The sequence below is a fragment of the Aplidium turbinatum genome, chromosome 2 (genome assembly GCF_918807975.1).
Source record: "Aplidium turbinatum chromosome 2, kaAplTurb1.1, whole genome shotgun sequence".
Classification (NCBI taxonomy): domain Eukaryota; kingdom Metazoa; phylum Chordata; class Ascidiacea; order Aplousobranchia; family Polyclinidae; genus Aplidium; species Aplidium turbinatum.
In genome coordinates, this window is record NC_137473.1 from 19,150,520 (window position 1) to 19,168,248 (window position 17,729).

The 17,729-nt window shown below is 38.7% G+C and overlaps 1 pseudogene; it reads left to right on the top strand.

Moving 5' to 3' along the window:
* Positions 1–1,853: 1,853 nt before the first annotated feature.
* Positions 1,854–2,257, top strand: LOC145788403 (small ribosomal subunit protein uS12 pseudogene; annotated as a pseudogene).
* The last annotated feature ends 15,472 nt before the right edge of the window (positions 2,258–17,729 follow it).

The following is a 17,729-nucleotide window of genomic DNA, read 5'->3' on the forward strand; positions in this document are numbered from 1 at the left end:
ACCCCCCATCCGGAGACCATTTGCCTTGCCATTCCCATTTTGTTATGACAACCATCATTAGCCTAAAGTTTTGAAGAACAACATGCAATTAAAATGTCTTCCGAATGTAAACTTTGCTGTCCGCATTCTGAGATTTTGTGTCCTACGCTATTTGTTTCGTTTCGAAAAAATAACGAAACGACTTAAAATTTGAACAGAATAAAAATTCTCTATTGAGAAATTTATTTCGAAACGAAAGCAAAATAGGCCCAAAGAATTTCGCCTCAAAACGAAACAAATGTTTCAAATTTTCAAAATATTTTCGAAATACTGTTAGAAGATATTTTATTTTCTTGAATATTTTTGAAATACAGTAGGGTAAGGTGGGGCAAGATGATCACCGTAAGGTTAAAATCTTCATAAAATTCAAAGTTCAAAGATATTTACAAATTTTTAGCATTACAAAAGTAGTTGTTCATCAGCTCATCTAATGGTAGCATGCTTTGCATTATAAGCCAACAGCATGAGAATCTATAGCCGTTTGAAAAAATGTGGACAAGGTGATCAACTTGCCCCAGCACCGGGGATAAATGATCACACATATGGGGCAAGGTGATCATACATTTTATGCATTCTCGTATGTGGGGTTTATTATCAAAAATAGAAACGACTTGGTGTAGCCTCAAATAGAAGAGGCAAGCGACTGACATTATGAAAAACAACGATTGGTATGCAATACGTGAACTGCAAAACAATCTTTCAAACGAACAGCAAAAAAACATTCAAACACACGGCACATTGCTCAACAGCAGGGCCTACTATAATAGGGTAAATCATGGGGTAGCCTACAATTGAACAAACCCAATTCTTTACTGTAGCATGCATAAATGTCAAGAAAAAGACTAATTTAGGAATGTTAATCGTCTGATTTCATGATATTCCCTATACAAAAACATTGATTTTTATTCTGCACCCCAAACATAAATATGCTTTCCTTATAGTTGGGCCCTGCTTGGAGAATCTTAGACAAAGTTTTTTTACAAATTAAATGCGGACAGGTTGGCATTAAAATATAGTTGGTGTGATTTTCTCTCGTTTCCACTCCTGAAGTGAGGTGACGGCAATTTGTAAACAATATCACTTTTTGTGAATGATGCACCATCATCTTCATCAATTACAAAGAGAAACTTTTCAAAATTTCGTGGTAGCCTAAGCACTGCATTTTTTTCAAAAATACTCCCTCGTATTCACCATCTTCAAAAGAGTCGATTCTCGCGATGTATGGAACTACTCTCGATTTTCTGGTGCCTACTGTTTACTACAATGAAGTCTACTGTACAATTTTTGTATCACTTAAGCGCAGTCACTGGAGCTATCGGCAAAAGAAATTGGCATTGTATTGAAGTTCCAAAGAAGCATTCCCATGATCAGTTTTTCGTTTATATAGCCGTAAGCTACCATACCATAACTTAATTTTTTCAGAAAAAGTAGTAACTTATGTTATGAAGTATGGTTGGCCTAAATCAAAAAATCTGCAAAAAAGATTACAGTGATCCATGAAGATGTCACTTTATGGAATTTCACGATGTTAACCAGGAACAGTGCAAGCAATTTTAACTTTAAATCCACTCATTTAAATTAGTTTCAAACTAGCAGAGTTATATTGTCCAAAATTATTTCAAGTGGGGCACGATGATCACCTTGATCAATTTGCCCCACGTGCAAGTGAACATCTTGCCCCATGCCAAACATTTTTTTTTTCAACTGCACTCTGCTGAAACTTAAAAATACTAACGAGCTGTAAGAAGCAAGGCTAAAGTATGAATTGATTCCGATTGATTCCCTATCTGATGCGCATACTTTCGCTTTTCTGACATTCTTCACAAAAATGGCATGACAAAGACTACAAAAAGTCTCACTTAGGGACTGCTTTGAAGGCTAATCCTTTTGGAGGAGCATCTCATGCAAAGGGAATTGTTTTGGAAAAAATTGGTGTAGAAGCGAAGCAGCCCAACTCCGCCATCCGCAAATGCGTTCGTGTTCAACTGATAAAGAACGGTAAGAAGATCACCGCTTTCGTGCCCAACGATGGTTGTTTGAACTATATTGAGGAAAACGACGAGGTTCTTGTTGCTGGATTCGGACGAAGTGGTCACGCTGTTGGAGATATCCCTGGCGTCCGTTTCAAGATTGTCAAAGTGGCAAACGTCTCCTTACACGCTCTTTTTATAGGAAAGAAGGAAAAACCGAGATCTTAAATAAAATACGCGACTTTGAAAAAAAAAAAAAAAAACAACGTTATCACCTGCTTTTTGTGATTTAACAATTTTACTTTTAGCTACCAAAATCACGTTTTTCAGCACAAGTCCTAAACAGCTATAGTCTAAAATGGCTGAAAGTTACATATAAAATGGCGCTTTAGTAGAGCTGCCACTACTTGAAAGCATTGCGTTAAAGCTTCATTTTAAAAGAAAATAAATCGGGGTGATCATTTTGCCCCCGTGATCATCTTACCCCAGCTTGCCCTATGTTTGTTTCGAACAGCTCTAAGTGGTGCTTTTGTTCTCTCCTTTACTATAGGCTATAACCAATAGGCCTAGCCTACGACTAGTCAGCTCAACTTATTGATTTACGAGTAGGCTAGGCCTATAGTTCTAGTCTCTGATGTTCGCCCTTCGTTTCCGAAGATGGCCAATGAGACCAGGGCCGGATTTAGATGATGGGGGGCCCGGGGCACTTTTAGTTCGGGGGACCCCCGTGCAAAAAAATGTTTCGCGTCTACGGCGCGAAAAACCACCTCTACGTCTACAGCAGCATTAATCCAGCACTGCACTGCAAAGCGTTTTGCAGAAACTTCAAAGGCTAAAAGAAAAAAATAATAACACAAAATCACATTTTTCCACTTAAGGGAGCCCTTCAAAAGTCGGGGGGCCCGGTGCACCTGCACCCTCTGCCCCCCTTAATCCGGGCCTGAATGAGACTGAGATCAAGCTTTTTTAGTGATGGCTTTGGTCAGTGTAGACTACATGAGTGCGGAGATGGCTGATGAGGCCTATCTGCAGGGGCGCCGGAACGATTTTTGACTGGGGGGGCAAGATTACAAAAAGGGCACTTTTGTTTACTAAAAGGCCAATTTTTTTTCAAGTTTTAAGTTAAGATATAGCGATAATGCTAATTAATCTATCAGCTCACTATGTAGGCTATTAAGTAATGATAGCCTACAAGTGTCCGGTACACAAAGAAGGGCATCATGCTATGTTATAATGATGTAACCTACTGTTAAGCCTTAAAGCAGCCTGCGGCCATGGCCGCTAAGTAGTGCTTGAATGACCGCCGGTGCTACCTCTTCAATCGGCCAAGTTTGGCCGCCGGTCTCTTCTAGCCAATTATTTAATTTCGCAACAGAATGATCGTGGATTAACTGTCGAAAATATGTAGTATCAAGGAGTGATGCAAAATTAGGTCAACGGGTCATAATCGCCACTGTTGCATTGTGCGTGAATATTTGTTATTGATGGAATATATCCATCTGCGATCACCAGCGCTGTAAGTCTTGTTTGTAATTCCCGACGTTTATTTTAACAAAGTCTTAATCCGAAGTGCTAATTTACATCGGCTGGCAATATTGTCGTTTTTATGTCGATTCGATGTTGTCGGACATTGAATCGTTGTTAAAAAGGAAAACTAGGTTAGTTGACATCCAAGGGAAAAAATTTTTTGATCATAAGTTATTTTGCAAGAATCCCAGGTAGCAATAGTCGGCGTGCAGCTGGCGTCATCAGGGCGACGAGCGCTCACATTGGCGACATCGAAAATCGTTAGCTGTAGGACAGCGCCTCACTGGCGAATATCGTCATGATTTTTTTTCTTTAAAGTCAGGGTTGCAAGTCGATATTGAAAAAAGTAGGGGATAAATCGATATCGATAGTCAAACAAAAAAGTAGAGAAATATCCGATTTCGATAGCTTCCCAAAAAAGTAGAGAAATATCCGATTTCAATAGCCTTCCAAAAAAGTAGAGAAATATCCGATTTCAATAGCCTCCCAAAAAAGTAGAGAATAAAGAATAGGCTAATCGATGTTAAACGCAATTTAAAAAAATACAAATCAAGTATCTGATTTTATACTGCCTACCAGTGCTTCCTTTCTGCTCAATCATGCATAACTTCAAACAAAATGCTTATTCTTTCAACTCCGCTTGATCGGTATTGTTCAATTATCGTTTTTCTCGCATGAGCGTCAAAATACGTTATGATATCTTTGTCCGTCGTACGTTATTAAGTAAAATTAAAGGCTTGAAAAAAGTCGCAAAACAATCGAATAAAGAATATCGATTCATATAAAAAAAAGTAAAGAAAAATCATAAACGATATTGGTGGAAAAAAGAAAAGACTATGACGTAATCGATATTGAAAAAGTAGAGAATAGCGCTATCGAATAGCGATTTGGAACCGATACTTGCATCCCTGTTTAAAGTCATGACGATATTCGCCAGTCAGGCGCTGTCCTACAGCTAACGATTTTCGATGTCGCCAATGTGAGCGTTTTCTGCTAGCTTCGCGCCGTCGACTTTCGAGCGAGAGACGCGCTTCCGATTTTCGCTCGCTTTCCGCTGGCAACGCGCCGTCGAGTTTCGTCAGATGGTGTTGGTTTCGTACGAAAGGCCGAGCTTCGCGCTGGATTAGAAAAATTTCGCCATCATACCGTTTAGTTGCGCTTGATTGGAGTCACGTGCCATTTCAAACACGCGGTTGATTTGATTTGAAGAGCCTGTTTGTCTGATTAATTGTCATTTGCGCTTGTTCAGTTATTGGGTAGAGTGGTAGACTGCTGTACGATAAAGCTTACTTTGCACTTATTTTGCTGTACCCGGTTACGCCTACAGCATGTAAGAAAGTGTCGAAAGAGGGAACTGTGTCCTAGTTTATTGTGTTTTAACCTTAATTACATGAAGATTTAAGCAAGCTAACAAACGCTCGATCTTTTTGATCTGGAAGAAAAGTTAGAAGAAGATGCGGATGTTTTGGCAGCTATTGTAAGTCACTGTACTCATTTGTTATACACTTTTATGCTACATGCGTGGTAGGCCATGTCGGAATAGGTACATGCAATCCTATTCCGACATGGCTACACCAGTCTTATGTCATGCAACAACCGATCAGTTAAATTCTAACATGACGTGTTGACAAAATATTTGTTATTGCACCTATAAAGTAACTGTTGTCATATTAGTTACATGTTTGTTTTCGCTTTGCAGGTGGTAACTACAGTAAATCATACTCAAAAAAGATTAGAACCTCCCAGACAGCAAAACCCGTCATTTTTACATTGATGTGACGTCTGCGGACATTGAACCAATGTAAAAATGACAGATTTTGCTGTCTGGGCTTTTAATTATTCAACTGCTCAGTTTCAATTTTTAAAACTTGTTTGTTTTGCTCTAAATGCTTCCACATACATTTTGTGTGCAGAAATAATTTAGTTTGTAAAATAGAATCATGTTTATTAAACCAATTTATGATGATTTTTAAAGAATAACCTAACGATTAACCAATATATAGAACGTGTGGTTGTTTGGTTTGTGTTCACGATCTAGACTTTGCTTGTTACCTTGTTCAGTTCTAAACTGACTATTGAGTAACGTGTGGATGTTCATTTAACAGCGATGGAAAATAACAACGGTTGGATGAAATGATTGTACAGAAACTGTGTGGAGAGTTATGCGACTTTTAATGAATTACGATCTGGCCGCTCAGTTTAATTGAAGTGGAAAAAACGAAAAAACTGCCTTTCTTGATCTGAAAATAAAAAAAATGTAATTTGGTAAGTTTGTATTTATATAATTGTAGCCTATATTTAAGTAGTTTTACGAGCTACCGTCAGTAATAAGTGCTGCAATGCTATTGCTAACACCATGCATACTACAGTACGATGGTGGAAAATGCCAGGCTTCTTTGTTTTTATGAATGGAAGTTAAATATAAATCAAATCAACTGAGGATTGACAAATTGGAAGATTTATCAAGGAATGGAATATTTTTCTGTAATATAAACGTTAAAATGTGACAATGTCCTGTAATAAGTTATATCAGTTTCTACTATTTAGCCATGCCTTCCCAATATCACATGCGTGGTTGTTGTTGCAAGATAAAACACGGGTTTCAGCAGCACCTTATCACAAAAGATGTTTCAATAGTGCTGAGTATTATCACTGATGAATTATATTAAACCCCCTCCCCCACCGATGTGACGCTAACGTAACGCTTTAAAAAACCCCCCCCCCCCCCCCCCCCCCGTCGAAGGCGTTACGTAATATTTGAACGTTCCCTAATTACAATTTTTTTATATTACTACCCGTCTTGCTACGTCATAGGGGGGTTTATACAGTACATTTAATTGTAATGAACCCCGCTCATGTCCTCATGCAGGTTAAGGATACTTGCCATCGGTTCGATCCCTAATAATGAGTTAGTAGTGTAATTAAGTTGTTGTTGTGAGCGAAATTGTTTTCACAGAGAGCTCATATTGTATTATTACAGATGTGATTCGAAGGCAAGCCAAGGCGACGGACAAAGTTTACAAATCTGCAGTGAAGCGGTATTTGAAGGCGGCTGGTGACAGAAATGAAAAAAAACGACGATACATGAACGCTATCTGTTTTTTGATTGTTTGTTGACCTTTTAGTGTTCTATTTTAACATCTTGCTGCGAATTATTATTTTTGTGCCTCTTATTCGGTTTGCTTCCTTCGTACAGTAGTTGTATTTGGGAAAATCTTGTCCCGACAAGCTATTGCCAAACACTGTTGTGCCGTCTATTCACTAATATTAATTCTTGTAGTGAAGTCGAGTTTAATGTTATTAATCATTTAATTAATATGTTTAATGTTGTTATTCAAACGTGTTTTCGGAGGGGTGTTTTGCCGCCAGTCCTAATCCCTAACATTACCCCGAACCAAAGCTCTTTGGCGTCAAAACAACCTGTTCCCATTTTTTTTTTATATTTACCTAATGGATGTCGGAACGCAATAATCACTTATGATTGTTGGTATACTGCATGTATCATACGTGGATTTACATTTGTTTTCATGCAATGGTATGTTATGAGGGTTTGAATTTTGTGCTATCTGGCTTTGAAGGTTGCCAGCATGACAGCCACAACAGATGTGCAAACGAAAATGCGTTATGGTCGTCGTTCAGGCGGCCCTTCCCTATAATTGTGGTTGCCGTGCTGGCAACCCTCAAAGCCAGATAGCACAAAAAACTCATTAATTTGAATTTCCCTGCTGGCTACGTATTAATCTTTATTACATCATAGAGTACAGTGCAAGCAATAGTAGTGTTTTTGATGTTGCTGTGTATTTTCTTCCAGTGCTGTGATTTTGACGTATTGCAATACCTATCATAAAACAATGAAAACTATTAATACTACAAAAAGTGCTCAATGCCAAGCAAAAAGGCAAAGCAGAGCGAATTAAATCAAATGTAGTTATTACTATCTGAAGCCTTTACAAATTGTTTCACCTAACGGATCATCAGAAGGTCTTATTCAAATAGAATATTTGAATAAGACCTTCTGAATAAGACCTAATAGATTCTATTTGAATAAGACCTTCTGATGATCCGTTAGGTGAAACAATTTGTAAAGGCTTCAGATAGTAATAACTACATTTGATGCAATACCTATCATATATGCTTATATAATTATGACACTGTCGTATGTAGTACACAATTGGTTTCTAACTGGGAGTAAATTTTACTTACCCCTACCCTAGGCCTAAGGTAAATCTTGCAAGCAAAGATTTTAATCAGTTTGGAAAACCAAGAAAGTTTTTTTTTAATAGAATTTTTTGCTTAAAAATTATTGTTTCGCGAAAACTGTCAAAATTCGCTTAACAGCTGCTGGGCTTTTACAAATAATTTCATGTTTATAGTCTTTAGCTTTGCTCTCCCATGGCTTGGACTTGTAAATTGTTCTGTTATTTGTATTACAAATGATCAGAAAAACCGCCATTCATATTACTGAAACATTTTTTAGCATTGTGTTACGAAAACGGAGCTGTGGTAAGACAGTGTAGGCTATTAAAAATCTTCATTGTTTTCGTTGTTTTACATTCTTGAATTGCGTCTCGCTTTAACCACAAAAAGACAATTAATACACGAAATGCTCAAGAAATTTTAGTGTTTTGTTTTGATAATTTCGCAAACAACAGCTGCTGCTGGTGGCCGAAAAAAAAAGGGCTTCAGCAAGGCGACATTCGTCAGTCCAGCGACAGCGCGCGCAGCCGCAAAAACGTGCCAGTAAGTTTAGCGAAATTCGTTGGCGTACAGACAGCGCGCCGTTAACTAACTTGAGCGACTTTCGCGATCGAGGCGCTTACGCACAGCCGACTTTATTGTCGAATTTCGCCAGCGTTACGCCGGCTATGCGATGAGCAGATCGGTGGCGGCTAGATGACGATTATCGCTGGCGCGTCGCCAATAACTTCGCTAGCGTGGAGCTGGCTAGACGCCAATCTTTGCTACTTGGGATTATGCTTATTTTAGTAATGTCCTTCACATCATTGAAATACTTATTTTATTACCTTGCCGTCATCGTCAACACATGTCGAACGTTGTTTTTCGTTGCTAAAAGGAATTCTAGGGGAGTGGCGAACTTCTTTAAAATCAGCCACATTGGAGACGCTCGTGCGAGTGTCGTTAGATGGTCCTGCAGTACTGGATTACAATCTCGATAAAGCAGTTACTGCGTGGTGCAACGATTCTATTGTAGGACGTCGCCCAGGCCCAGACTTTAACAACGCCAAGTGATCATTTAGCATTGTTTCAAGCTTAATTTTATTTACTTGTGCTATCGTTATTTTTATTTTGTATTTTGGCCTCCAAGCACGCAGATTTGGCCGCCGAGAAGGAGCTCCCTGTAGGCCACGATGGCTGCCGAAAAAAAAAACGAGTTTTAAGGCCTGTACTGTGTTGCAGTTGCAAAATTTTGTGCCGTAAATATTATTTTGAGGCAAAAATGAAAGATTATATATAGGCTAAAAGCGAATAGCAGAAATTGTTATATTGCAAAATGTGTACCGTAGTAGCTTACATAACTTCAAAAGGGCACCATTGCCCCCCCTGCCCCTCCATCTGCAGAAAAATTAAGGGCAGGGGGGCATCCGCCTCCCCTTCCCCCCCGCTTCCGGCGCCCCTGCCTATCTGTGTGGTTTTTGATCCAGAATCATGACTTGCGCGTGATTTTGTTTTAATTGAGGGAGGGCTGCGCAGGACTCCAACCTCACTCTCTTGTCTCCGGTTTCAGGGTCCAATGGCAAGACATGGTCAAGACGATTGGGTGAAGCATGAGATGCAGCTGAATGTCCATAACGTTTACGTGTCACGTCATGCTCTTGGGCACGTCCTGCAACTGTGATACTGGGTAGTGCCTTCCTGTCCGTTGAGCTATATCCAGTGATGAGCTTCTTCCACACAGTCTGCCACACGTCCAGGTTTGAAGGTTTATAGAGGCCTATAGTCTCTAGTGCACCGCTGAAAGGATAAAACTTCAAAACAGCCGAATGAAATCTAACATTTCTACTGCAATGTTACCACCATTTAGGCCTATGACAACCAGCATCAATGCGACGAAGCATGTCATGATTTTTGCAATGCTATTGATGGTCTATTTCAGCAGTCCCCAAACTTGTTTCTCTCATAAACCGGTTTTAAAGTGAAAATAGCGTCGCGGACTGGCGATAGGAAAAAACGAAGTTTGACATTTAAGCAACTGGTCTAATGTTTGTTATAGTGGTTTAAACACACTTTTAGCAAAATTTGTAAAATAACATAAATAACGTAAAGTCGCGGTCGGAAAAGAAAACTAGTTTAGCAGGGAGTTTGGGAGGATTGACCCTGGAAAATTTTGACTGATTGAACAGTGTTTTGATCGCTTTTTGTGCAGTTTTAGTCAAGATACCGTAGTGATTTTTTAATCAAGACCCAAACACCTTGTATTTAATAAAAGGACCAATATCATAAATTAAACCTAAATTTCTTTAAAAGTTTGAATGACAAGTTTTGATTTAAAATATAAATTACTTTTATAAATATATTTTCTTTCCCGACTACAGAAGAATTTTAATAATTTACTTTTTGAAGGTTTATTATTGTGTGAGCTTAAAGTAAAACTTTGAAAATCCATCTGGGGTGCCCCATCTTTCGTGTACCCACTGACTTAAATAGCTTATAGCCTACTTATAGGCTACAAGGCAAGTTTCACTTCATACCTGGAATAGGTCAATTTAATTGTTAGGTTGCTGGTGAGCTTGACGTTTACTTTGAAATATTTCATCAGTCTCAGGGTTTGTGAAGGCCCTTTACAATGATACTGGCACTATTCTCGAAATTCACAGCTGAAGTCATTCGTTCCCAATGCCACCCGTTATGTTTATGATATGGGATTGAGCCAATGAGAAACGTAAGCAAAAATGTAGCCAATTTCCTTTTTTTCGATTTTGGTTGGAGGTACGTGATCAGGTGCCCCCTCCTTCAATCCGTTGCTACATTGATATATGTGCAACAGGTTGTAGGTGAAATTCTTTGGTAACTGGTGTATTTAGTGCATGGCTCCAATTGTTTTCACTGTACCGTAATCAATTTATTCTATGGCTATAAGATCATAGCCTACTTTCAACCATTCTGCACCACTGACGGTCATTTCGGACGTGTGTTCTCGCGACCTAGCAACCTTTTCACAACCCGGTAGCCTACTGGGTTGCGACCCAGTGTTTGGGGATCTCTGGTTTATATGCAGTAGCCTAGGGCTAAAGGCCACATACCGTATGTAATATTTCGCGGCTAACCAGATATGTAGCTATTACTTTGCTAGGGTTTCACGTCTGAAAAGTTCTGGTGAACAGCCTCATTAAATTTTCAGGATCCGTAGTGTTGGAGTATTTAGGACCCGGAGGCTCGAGTTTCGGCCCGAGTCGTAGTGGAACCGGATTCTCAAATTCTTAGTAAAAACAGGAGTCGGATAGGAGCCGGAGTCTGATTTTTCACAGTTCATACTTTTAGTGTGCAAAGACGTTGTTATGGATTGTGGTTTATGATTTGCGCTCGGAGTCAGAGTGGAGTTTGGAGACTAGCTTCAGTGAATTAGGCTATTATTTGATTAGAAACCAATTCGTCGAGGATGCTATCTAGAAGAAATTGCATGTTCAAAAATACTTTTAAAAATTGGATGATGGTTAATAGGGATTGCAAAAGATTCATGTGAAAATTTCACCCTTGCCAAGTTTTGGTCCAAGATGAGTGTGACTTACCTTAGCCTACTGTAACCTGTCTGATGTTGATCTGAACTCTTTACTGATGTTTCCCTGTAGCCACTGCTCTCCCTCAAGTAGGGGAGACTCGGGTAAGTTGGCCCAGCAAAATGTAAAATTGAATTTGTGAGCTAATAACAAATCATATGTTAAAGCGAATGCTATAGAAGAGTAGAGAATTCATCACTCTAGAAGTGGACATATTCTTGCATCAAACCAATATTGTTAAGTACCGTATGTAATTTTTCAAATTTTCCGAAAAAATTAAAATGGGCCATCTTGCCCGACTGTGCAGGTAATTTGGCCCACCATGGAAGGTAAGTTGGCCACGTGGCCAACATGTCCATCTCTTGGTATACTAAACAGTGGAAAAGCTCTTTCTCCTCAATTTTACTTTCTTTCTAATTATTGCTTGGTTTTATACAGGCATACACAAACATATACATTGTATGCATTCATGTACGGTACCGGTATGGTTTATAATATAATCTACTACTGTATTATAATGCAGTATTTTACCTCAGTAGGCCTAAACTTTATTTTCATGAGAAATAAAACATAGTAACTTCAGCGGATTTAGCATACTTTATTTCACACAAAATATAACATAATTAAAATAGAATAAACTCAAACGTTTTCGACACGTTTGAGTTTATTTTAATTATGTTATGAGTCTCCCCTAAAATTTCACCCTTGCCAAGTTTTGGTCCAAGATGAGTATGACTTACCTTAGCCTACTGTAACCTGTCTGATGTTGATCTGAACTCTTTACTGACGTTTCCCTGTAGCCACTGCTCTCCCTCAAGTAAAGCCGGCGCACAAGTGTCTGGAACCAGATAAGATCTGCTCGGAAGTTTAACTCAGTGATAAGTCCTGCCATTAAAGTCTTGGTTGTGTGACGTTTTGGCTTGATTTGATGAAAGCTGCGTTTCTGGCTGGGAGCTGAGATTAAACAGCCGTTGATGTCAGAAGGTATATTTTTGTATTGCGCCACGTGTTGAAGTGATCAGAGTAGAGCGAGAAACGTCACGCCCTTCCGCCAGAAGAATGTTGATCTAAAACAGGGGTTCCCAAACTGGGGTACATGTACCCCCAGGGGTACATTTTGACTTTTCAAGGGGTACATTAGATTAAGTATAAGGATATTCTTTCTATAACTTCTAGTCTCATCCATCACATTAGCTAGGATTGCTGGGCTTATTTAGCCGATATATTGTTTGTTTGATTGATTGATTGTAAGTTAGTGTTTGTTTAACCTTGGATTACATTGTTATGAATAACTTTGTGTGCTTTGATTGGTACAAAATATCATGTATGCAGTCTTCTAATGCAGTTCTACTGTTAATTTGTTGCAATATCTAAACCTTCTAAAGCCAAAAATATGAGAAAATTTTGGGGGTACACGAGCGAATCTATAAATTGACCAAAGGGTACCGATGAACAGAAAGTTTGGGAACCCCTGATCTAAAAGAACGATACAGCACACGCGAATCAATTTACATACGATATGACGCCAGAATGTGTATGATTGCTCCAGTGCTGCCAGACGCAATGAAGGTTACAAGTTGAATGTGAGGGTACTGAACTGCATTGAATAATAACATAAAAAGGAACAAATGCAAAACTGCAGTCGGTACAGTTGCGTGATTAAGTGTTTTTACTCCTGTGTTTGTCGGCAGTCAAGTGTAGCAAAAATTGACAACGATAGACACATGTTTCGCCCATGCGGCTGGGCCCATCAGTATCACAACACTAATTCATGTCATAGGCCTATAGTTCTCACGCGCTTCTGTTGTCAGTCAATTGAATCCTTACCTATTCTTGCTATACTCGACAGCCGAAAAACACATGTTTTTGGAAAAGTCTTGATGGCTAGTGTGGAGGCTACACTGGTGTGGTTAGCGAAACACAATGCTCGCTGTTCAACAGTGAGTAGTCAGGTAGTGCCCACACCAGGAAGATTGCTCCATCTCAACTGTCTTTATTCCTGCTGGAGCCACCTGATGGTACAACAACATCAGGAGAAGAGCTTTAGTAATTTTACTCTTTGAGCATTATAACTCACAAGCCACCAGAAGACTCACATGGCTTTCAGCCAATATCTTGTTTACGTGAATTCATTAACATCTTATTCTTATCCTTGTTGATCCGATTATTGACTCACTCTTCCCGAAGGAGGAAGCTGAGTTTTCGTGTGTAAGGTTAACCGTCAATCAAGTTACTCACAATATATACTTTTCCTTAAGTTTACAACGTTACATCACAACTAGCAGATAACAATATCACCGCAAACATAATTCTGACGTAAAACTGCAATAACTGATCTTGCGGTTTGGAGGTTTTTCGTCTTGAACATTGCCTCGTTAACTTTATTACACAGGTGCTTACACGACGCAATTGGAATTACCATTAAAAAAATGATAATAGGCCTATTACCCACAATTAATACCAATTTAGCCTATATGAAAAGGTAGTGATTTGTCACTCGAAAACATGCAAAACTACTGTTATAACATTATCGTTTAACCAGTGCTGTACGTTGACAATTTGACGGCGTCATTTGACGGCGTCAACTTTTTGTTGACGCTGAGGCTAGCGCCGTCAGTTTATTTTTTAGTTGACGGAAGTGATAGCGCCGTCAACTATTTTTCCGATTTTAAAGCGTCAAGCGCTGTGCGTCATTTTTTGTTTTCATGGAAATGGCTACCTGGAATACAAGCGGGAGAAGTTCGCCAAATGGTGATCACTCATATCGTGAGCAGTATCGAGAACGAGGGATCAGCGAGAGAAAGCGAAAAATTAATGAATATCATCGCGGAGGTTGAAGATACTTTATTTCAAGAGCTCTATGCCCCTGAAAAGAGCGATGTTGGTGCAGTGGACCTCGTTAAAAGATTTATATATTATGCTGAGCCATCACAGCACGCCTGAAACAGTGATCCCTTTCCGAGTAAACGTTTTCAAGACTTGTTTTTGAAATACAACACACCGACAGGCTACCATTCAACGCTGCTGTGGAATGCATGTTTTCACTTGGAAAGGACATTATGCGTCCCAAACGCAGCAGATTGTCAGACAAATGTTTTGAAATCCTTGTGTTTCTATAAGCAAATAACTAATAAGCTAGGTATCTAATTACAATACAGTCTCAAAACATAAAACCTGCTCTTTATTTATAGCCATTCTTAGCCTAAACTTGGTTGCAATACTTCCGTTTTGTGAGATCCTGGCTAAAATAGCGCTAGAAATTAGCGCTGACGCTGACGCCGTCAATTTCTTTTAGAGTTGACGCAGTACTATACGCTGTAAAGTTTTTAGGCAATTCGCGCTGACGCTGACGCCGTCAATTTATTTTATTGACGCGTACAACACTGCATTTAACTGTTGGCAAAATTAAAAAGTGACAAAGGAAAAGATGATGTTTCTCAACTTCTGTTCAACATGATTCTCGCTGTTGTGCAGAATGATACAAGAAACTTTCAATAAGATTCAACCGAACGAGTAAAAATAGCCTACAGTCAAAAAATCAGTTATGTTCGGTATCGTCAATACACCTTTTAATGCCATAAAGACTGTTTACTCAGCAGTATCGTATTCAAATATTATATCAGAGTTACGTCAGATTTAGGTAAAATTAAGCTTAAGTTATTTTTTTAGTATTTTTATTTAATGTTTTATATAAATTTAACGTCATATAGGTTGAATAAACTATTGTATTGAAAAAACCGCCGGTAGGGAGGCAAAACCTTAATCTTATGTGTTAACCTTAGCACATTCAAGCTACCAAACATGACTGATGGTCATTGATTGTAAAATCAAAAAGTGTTTCCTATTTACAATATTGAGGTATTACGATGTTATGGGTCTACATAAATAGTGGTAAAAATAACAACATAATCTCGACAAAATCACCACCAACATAAAGCTGACCCGTTGTAAGCTACATTTATTGATCTCGCAGTCAAATGGCCCCCCACAAGGGCCCACATATGGTGTCTGCTGTCTGGTGTATACTGTATAGGCTACATGCAAGCTGTAACTCATCGAAAAATATTCCAGGTAACAAGTCAGCTATCATGAAGGCCGTTTAAAGTCAATCACGTCCAAATAGAATTAGTGCTTTAATATTGTCACGTCTTGAAACATATACTGTAGGTCTCTATAGGCATAGACTGTAGGTCTCTACATTTGCCAGGATCTTTTAGAGCAAGTTTTATAGATCTACATAAAGCTAAAATTTTGATTAAAGTTGGAACACCATATTTGTCAATAGTAGGTCTATTAAATTTTCAGCAAACTGCTGAAAAAACAATGTGCAAATAATGAGACGACCATTTATTAGGCTAGGTTTTAATGAACTGAGAAACGAAGTATATCTACAAAACACAAGCCATAAATATAAAACGAACAAAGTAAGTTAGTCACACGATCAAAACTTAACGCAACAAAAAGTCCTTTTAACTAAACACTGTAAGAAAAGCTCTTATTAGAGACTGAGTGAGCCGAGAGGTGCGAACAGAGAAAACAATAACGTAAAGCGCACCGAGCGGAGAAACCATAATGTAGAAACGTGTATAAAATAAACATAAATTTACAACAAATAATACAGTAACTCTTTATCAGGGCGTGTGAGCACCATCTCGGCCCTCTCCCCCCGAAATACACTAGTGAGTCTCCATGTTTAGTGATTGCTCTTAAAAATAGGACCAAAAAGCGTTTAGGGTGGCAAACTCTTTCTAGGTGGGGAAAAGTTTACATTCACGATTTTAGCAAACACTAAACAACTTTTAAGATTTTATAGAAAAAAATAGTTAATAGGCTATGCCGACAATGCAGAGGGGCAGTGACGATCGGTGAGGGAAAGCAAGGAAAGCAGTGCTTACCTGAGCGAAAACTATGCAAAATATAATGACTGAATTCTAGGTTTAACTTCTTACTATTTTTATCAAGTCTATTTTAACTTGAAAATTACTGTGTTCGTGACTAGAATTACTCGTAACGCTTGTGAGTAGTCTAAGTCCTCACCAAACCGCATGTCTTGCCTATAAATGCCAATTAACGCAAACGCTTTTGTCAGAAACCATCACTGCAGCTCCAGGGAAATCAACTTTCAAAATTGCTTACCCTACCTTGAAAAACGCCTTCGTTTTATCCAATCCTCAATCGTTTTGCAAAACGACACCAGCTGCTTAGCCAATCAGATGTGTTATCTGGTGTTATGGTTAAAGTTGCTTTCCCAGTGACGTCAATGCGTATCTCATAGCGGCTGCTTTTGGTTTCAGCCGAAAGGAATACAGCCTCTACGCATGAGTGATTTTCGGGCTTGTAACTATAGGCTACTGAGTACGCTGAAAATAAAGCTGGTTCTCTTACCAAAAAAAACATAGATTCTACAATGAAACATGCAATTCCAAAGGGTACATTAACCAACCAGTACTGAAACAGCACAAGTGTTTTTTAAATTCTTTAGGTCAATAGACTGACATCACAAGTTCAGAGCAAACATACTTGTGTTCTTCAAGAATGGACTAGCTTAATTTATAGGCTAATTATTTGCTCTTTACTAGTGCACCAGTCCAATGCATGTCGTAAATGCTTACAGATGACATTGACAATAAGTTTTTGTGCTCAGTCTAAAAAAGCAGCCAACATTCTAGACTAGTCCTAGTTTGATTGATTGATTGAATCTTTATCCTCGGACTGGGAAAGTCCGAAGATTTTGTTTTGGAAATGCTCTCAGAGCACACCAAATTGGAAGTGTTTTTCAAATTTTTCTGGGGGAGGCCCCCCAGACCCCCCGCTGGAAGTGTTGCCTTCGGCAACACGCCTTCGGGCTTCACCCGACGGTTACGTCCCTCGTGCCTACTACCTTGCTGCAGCATATTTCCAATTTGCTTTCCCAATGGTTTAAGCCACCGAACGTCACTGCAGAGGGGGATCTAGAAAAAGGCATGGGAAAGGACCAGAGTTTTAACAAAGTAAAATTTATAACATAAATGAATAATGCAATGCAAAAGTTAATGTCCAAATAGCCTAAATGAAACGGAAAGGGGGTGTGGCAGGCTTGCTCCCCAGAAAACTTTGACAAAATAATATAATCTTGTTTTGGTCACTTTTTAGGGATTTTTGGAACCGATATTTTTTTATCAAGATGAAAACTTTGTATGTAACCAAATTTATTAAATTAAAATTGGATTGAAGTAAAAGTTTTGTTTAAAATTTAAGTTAACCTACCACTTAAAAAAAATTTATTCACAACCTCAGAAGAATTTGAATATGAACCTCCAGAATTTTACTTGAAGTGTCCCTACCTTTACAGATAACATTTTCACTTCATAACCTGTCTCGATTCACATTAAAATCAGGATTAAATTTTATCAATTTAATTATTATTAATTAACTAGGCTACTTGAGTGAGTAGTGTTTACTTCGAAATGTTGCATCA